Genomic DNA, 7047 nt, shown 5'->3' with positions numbered 1-7047 from the left:
ATATATATATATTTTAATTTTCAGACATCATCTTTGATTGTTATTGTTGAAAATTTATACATGTAGATAATCTGCTAAATCCATTTAGTTTAGGGCTGACCACTTGGGATTAGATAACTTGACTGTAGAAAATTGTTTCATTCTCCCTCAGCAACCAGTGTTTGCCTGTAGATCTTCATGGAGAGGTGAGACCTTGTGAAATTTCCTCTGTCCACATTAGCATGTCAACTGATGTCATCATTATGCAAGCCTTTAGGCAACCATGTTGCTGAGATTTAATGGGTGGGGCTTCACTGTCATTTCTAAAAGACCCTATCTAGCAGCAGGTTCCTGATCCTCTGACTCTTATAATCTTTCCTTCACCTCCTCTGCAATGTTTCCTGAACCATAGGTTTAGAGGTTGCATTGTAGATGTATCAAGTGGTGCTGGGACCCCATAGTCATTTATTCCCTGAATTTTGACCAGTAGAGAAACTTTGTAATAGTCTACATATGTTGGAGATTTTTAAAAAAGCTTCTTTGATGAGTGGTGTTAGATAGGTGTATCCTCAGAAAGAACTAGCACTGAACCCTAAGAGACGCTCTAGACAGACGGCAAGATAGTCACCCCTCCCACTCACTCTGTCAGCTTCAGTTGCATAGAGGACAGGTCTAAGGACAGGCACAGAGGAAGCTCAGAGGCAGCATGAAGTTGCCATCTTGGCTGGGAGCTGGTGGTGGTAGAACTCAAAATCTCAGCCGAGATGTAGGGGAGAGAGCCCACAGGCATACATGCCTTTGTAAGTGACCCCCTCCCAAAAAGCATAAGCTTTGTTGGCAAGCCCAAGTAAATATCCTTATTCCCCACACTGTAACTTAGAGGGATATTGTGTCAGTTTTGTCAGTCAGTTGTAAAGAAGCAGCATGTCTCACAGAGGGCTGGGGAGCAAATAGAACACAAGCATGGGCCTGCAGAAGAGAATTTGGCACTACAAGTAGTGAGAGCTACACTTCTCTGTTGACGAAAAGATAATTATAATGTAGTTACAAATTATGTTGGTTTAGGAAAGTGTCAATGTTAGGTTCTCCTCTGCTGTTCATGACCACTCCAGGCATTGGTATTTGCCCACATTTACAATGACACAGATGAATTCCCTTATGTTGAGCAAACTTTAAGTCCAATTATTGTTGGCAACCCCAAAGATAAATTTGTCACTATTGCATCTCTAGGAATATTTTGTTAGGCTGATTGATCATTGTTGTTGTTTGTGGGCTTCACAGCTGAGTAGGACTTTTGCATAGCACATTCTGGTATTATGAGAAGTAATTCTCAGTTTGGAGGCTTCTAGGACAGTGTGAGCGTGATTCTTCTAAGTCCTGTGTCCAAAGTATGTGGTGTCTTCAGCAACAGAGTCTAACCTTCTAGTTCTGGGAGGCAGCTGACTACCCAGACCAACAAATGAAGGGAGGTGTTCCTTTCCTGGCACTGAAATGGAAAACCTTTTAAGGTGTTTAAGGCTTAACTATAAGGCTATCTTATATTTTTAAGATAGCCTTTGTTTATACTCATGCACACTCATATATATTACACATGTACTTTTAAATAAGCTTATAAAATGATACATTTCCTTTTATTTTCAGGCATTCTTAAGATTATGCATCTCTCCTTTCTCCCTTTCCTTCTGTTACCCTCCCTCGTCAGTTAAATCCCACCCTAATTTTCTAATTTTCCCCAGATAGCAGCTGGATCTACTATACTTCCCCTCTAGACCTCTTCCTCCTCCCTCCCTACCCCATGGTCCCTTTTTCACTTTCCTGGTTTCTTCAATTACTTCAGATTATATACGTTCACAGCTAATATTTACAAATAAGAGAAGACATGAAAGATTTGTCTTTCTATGTCTGGGTTACTTCACTCAGTACAGCCTTTATCAGTTCGATCTATTTACCTGAAAAGTTTATAATTTCATGTTGAATTTTTACAGTTGGATAGAAATTTAGGTTGTTTCCATTTCCCAGCAGTTGTGAAAGAACAACTCTGAAAATGTCCAAGTAAGTATCTCTGAAGTAGGATATTGAGTCTTGTGGGTATATGCCAAGGAACCAGATGGCTAGGTCATATGGTAGATATACTTTTGTTTCTTTTGGTTCTTTTTTTTTAAAAAAAAAAAAAAAGAATTCTCATACTGATTTCCCATAGCAAATAGGATTTTTGAGGTTTTCACCATAAAAAGATAACTAGAAAATGAATCCTGATTTGGATTTGTATTGTGATTTGGACACCAAATCACATACCATATATATACATTTCTAGGTTCTACATGTAGTCAAAATTTAGAAAGGATGAGTGAAGTTACTCTCTGTGACTCACACACTCACTTGCTTTGATGTAGCATCAAGACTACTGGTACTAACATGAAGTTCTTCTACTTCTCTGTATACAGAACAGCACCACCAACTGGAGATAAAATGTGCAAATACTTGGAACCTATAGGGGGACATTCTCATTCATTCAAACTACCACAGCATGGATGAATAGCAAATCTGCTTTCAGGCCCTCACCCAACTATGTCATGATTTTTAGACTGAATATTGACTAACTCAGACATATCTACTCTAATCTAATGTGGCTTTAGGCCAAGAAGCTTATTTTATGGGTATGGGGTGAGGGAGATGAATAACAATGAGCATGTGACTGGAGAATCTAATAACATTGAAGCTTCCAGTTCAGTTGAACAATGGAATGAGCCCTTAAAATATAGTTAAAGAGCACTTAGCCCAATCCATCAAGATGTAAAAACCATTGTTACGAGATTCTGTGCATTTGATAACCAGACGTAAGTCTTAAAACCAGTGGAAGGAGGAAATCACAATAATTTTCATGAAGAGTTTGCATCCATTTCTACAATTTTCATTCTTACCATATAAAATATTCATAAATGAATGCTTCTAATAGGGATGGAAGTTTAGGATTCTAAACTTAAGACTATAGCCTGCCTATACCAGATCATGTTCAATGCCCCCATTACAAATCTCAGGAGCTGATCTTCATCTACACAATTAACAATAGTTTGTTTTGAAACCTACTAATCTTGCAATCCAGTCTGATACCCAAACTGTTATAGTATTCTGTCCTCTGTTTATGAAGGTCAGGGTCAGATTATAAGATGACTAAACACCTTCTGACTTTCACACTGTGCCTCAAGTCAGCAGATGCCTGACATGGGCCTCTCGTTCATTTTTCTATGTTTTCTGAGAATTTACTTATTGAGAAGAAAATCTTCAAACAAACTGAGCTCCAAACCAAATATACTTGTAGACTTGATCTTTTTAATAAAGAATAATAAAGTAAGTTAGTGGATAGTAACTACTACCATGTTTACTGTATAGAAAATTATAAAATGCTTGATTTTCAAATGCCCATTACAATGTGAAATGAAACCGTCATGTCTGAGAAAACACTGAAGAATATTTCTTATTAAGAACAATTAGGGTGCTGAAATTGTTTCCCTGATTGGACAATTGTACACACTAAGTTTTTACTTCAGATGTTGTTTGGAGTACACCTGCATTCAGATGCATATTAAAGATATGGAAGTGCAGAGACCTCTGTAAGGAAGTGGATGGGAGAGAGAACAGATATTCTCTGGTGTCTATTTTAAAATGATGAGTTAGTATATTAGGTGTGGTACTCCAGAGGAACCAAATCATCAGAATTATACAGTCAGGTAATCCTTAGTTTGCAGTGGCTCCATTTAGGATCTTTCCATTTTTCAATGGTGCAAAGGCAGTATGTATGCTTTGCCCAACGAATATATGCTGAATTTTGAATTTTTCTCATGCTGAAATGTGTGAAAACATTCCCTTATAATGCCACACAGCAGCCAGATGTTTAATGTCAGTCAAGTGATCACAAGGGAGAAATAAGTGATACTCTACAATACACTAAGATGTGATGTTTGAGAGTTTTTTTTAAATGTTTTTTTTTTTTTTTTTTTTTGCTTACTATACCTTCTACATACAATAGATTTTTTGGAATGCAACTTTATCACAAGTTGAAGGGCGCAGAGAGAAAGAGAGACAGATTATTTTAAGCAGTTAGTTGGCATAATTAAGGGGTTTGGTAAGTCCAAAACCTTTAGAAAAGTCCAGTCAGATGGAGATCCAGGGAAGAATTGCAGCTGGAGTCTGAAGACCTTATTGCAGTAATTGATTGGATGAAATCCATCCACATTATGAATAATTTGCTTTACTTAAGCCCATTGACTTAAGTGTTCATTTTATCCAAAACATTACATTTATATGGACATGTAGGATAACTGTTGGCAGAATAACTGGACGCCGTAACTCAACAAAGTTGATGGTTAAAATTACCCATCACAGGGCTGGAGAGGTGGCTCAGAATTTAAGAGCACTTGCTGTTCTCCCAGAAGGCTTGAGTTAAATTCCCAGCACCCACATAGCAGTTATTTCCCTCTTGCAGTCTTTGCAGGGACTACACACATACCAGTGTATATGCAGGCAATTCAAACGCTTGTACAAATAAAAATAATCTTTTAAACAATTAATCAACACAAATAGTCATATCCTTTTATAGCTCTTTCTTCATAGAATCTACTTAAATGAGATTGTTAATTTTAAAATGTTTTTTAATATTTTATTTATTATTTTTATTTTATGTGTATGTATGTATGCCTGCATGTAGGTAAGTGCACCCATGTCATGCAATGCCCACGGAGGTCAGAAGAGGCTGTCAGATCCACCTGGACTGGAGTTACAGACAGTTGTTAGCTTCCATGTGGGTGCTGGGATTCAAACCCGGGTCTTTGGTAAGAACAAGCAGTGTTCTTAACCTCTGAGCCATCTCTCCAGCCCCCAATTTAAAATGTTTAAACTAAATTAAAGCAATGAGAAAAGAAAACACACAAAATCAGGAAGTGCAAAAGGGAAAGAAATAATAATGATTGGTTCAATAGTGTAGATTATAACCCAAAGACCCTGCAATGTTAGTGACAAGAAGCTGGACTTCATGAAAACTAACCTGTATAAATTCTGTGTACATGGTGATTGACTATCATAACCCTTCTCCAAACATGGCCATACCAAGGGTTTATGGTTTATTCTCAGGCAAGATAAGCAGAAGCCCTGTAGTTAGAGGCATCCGTTACACAGGATAAAGCTATAGGATAAAATAAGGAACACTCAACTCTATGAATTGTGAAACTGTTCTTTCCTTTAACATATATGTACCCACAAGCCTGACAGGCAAAATCATTCTCTGCCCATTTTTTTTTTTTTAAAAAAAAAAAAAAAAAAAAAAAAAAAAAGATTTGAAAAGCAGTCTCACTGATTCCTGACTTGTAAGAGTTTGCTGATGAAAAGTCTTGGGCTGGAAGATTTGCCTTCCTTTCCTGAAACAAGAAGTGAATTGATAATGTGTAACCTTTATAAGTGGAGAAATAGATTATCATCAAGAAATGCTCATTAGCAGAAAGAATCAGAAGCGTATGAGGGAGGCCCTTCAAGGATGAAGGGTTACGGTAGGAAGTAAAGAAACATTTAATTATATTTTTGCTGTATTTTATTTTGATAGGAAGTACAGGCATCAAAGAGTTGCTAAAAGCCCTTGCAGTGTGATGATAATGAAACCCTTTGGATGGATGCTAAGAACTTTGGAATGTTGCTACAACACTGGACCCTGAAAGAACACAAGATAAGACAAAAGAATGGGGATGGAGGCAGTAAACAGGGACCTTCCCCTGCCCCCTCTTGCTACCTAGATTGAAGTCTTTGTTCACCAAACTGCTGCATCCTTGCAACCTTTGCCAACCATGACCATCTACACACTAGATGTTACCTGTAGCTACTTACTTCTCAGATGTGTTATTTGCCTTTTTCTTGCATTCCTCACATATGAATTGAAGATAAATTTCCAAAAAAATAAACTTGAGCTATGGGCTGGCACCTTTATGGAGTGATCCAGGTGTCAGTTCACTGGTGTCAATTAGGCTCACTCACTTTCACCTGACTTTGTGGCAAATCTCTTGACTCTAGGAGGGTTCTGTGACATAATTACTCTAATGCATGTCATGAAGACACTGAATAATTGCAAGATCTTTCTCCCTTCCTGTCATTCTCAGTGAAGAAGCCAGGGGCCATTTGGAAGTTAAATTGTGTCCCTCAGTTCCCTTTATTGGCTCAGGAGTTCACACACAGTCAAGCTGTCTCACAAGGTGGGGCAACATCACTCCTCCACTCACACTTAGCCTGTGGCCTGTGCGTAAGTCTGTCCTAGTTTGCCCCCTCATCTCTAGCATACTATGTTATATGCCAACTTCAAAATATCCCAGAAGAACTCCTTTTTGCACATCTTTTTTCTAATTTCCCTGAACCAAAATAAGTTCCCCTCTAAGCTATTCTTGTACGATAATAGTGCAAAGTCACATTTCTCAGCCTGCCTTAGAATTCTGTTCTTCCCTCATCTATGCCCTAAAGTTCACATCTTTGTCCTTCATTTTCTTTTATCTTTCACTCTAGATCGTGTAACTTTAAAAAAGGATTTTTTAAAATTTTATGTGTATAAGTGATTCTCCTGAATGTATTTAAGTGCAACATGTGCATGTCTTTTGCTCACAGAGGCCAGAAGAAGATGTTGGACCTTCTTGAACTGCTTAAGGGTAGGTGTTAGCTACAGTATGGTTGCTAGGAACTGAACTCAAGTCCTCTGGAAAGGCAATAAGCGCTCTTAACTGGTGAGTCATCGTTCCAGTCCTGTATCTCCTAACTGTTGAATCTGAGTCTTGATAGGTAAAAAGTTGGCAGAGAACGAGCGAATGGATGATGAAGCACCGAGGCACAGATAAAACTCCATCAAAATAGGGTTTATTAGCAAAGGAACACATGGGTCTTGAGCTGCGGTCTTTTTAAAAGGGAAGCTTCTGCAACCTGCAGAAGGCGGGAAGATGTATTTTTCTTAAAGTTGGGTGGTGGATGGAGTGGGAGAGCAGGACTGTTAAAACCTGTCCTCTTTAGAGATCAAAGGGGAAGCCTGCTGTGTTGGCCAAACAG

This window comes from Nannospalax galili, unplaced genomic scaffold (assembly GCF_000622305.1).
Source record: "Nannospalax galili isolate Female #2095 unplaced genomic scaffold, S.galili_v1.0 scaffold660, whole genome shotgun sequence".
Lineage (NCBI taxonomy): Eukaryota > Metazoa > Chordata > Mammalia > Rodentia > Spalacidae > Nannospalax > Nannospalax galili.
Note: the sequence above shows the minus strand (reverse complement) of the source record.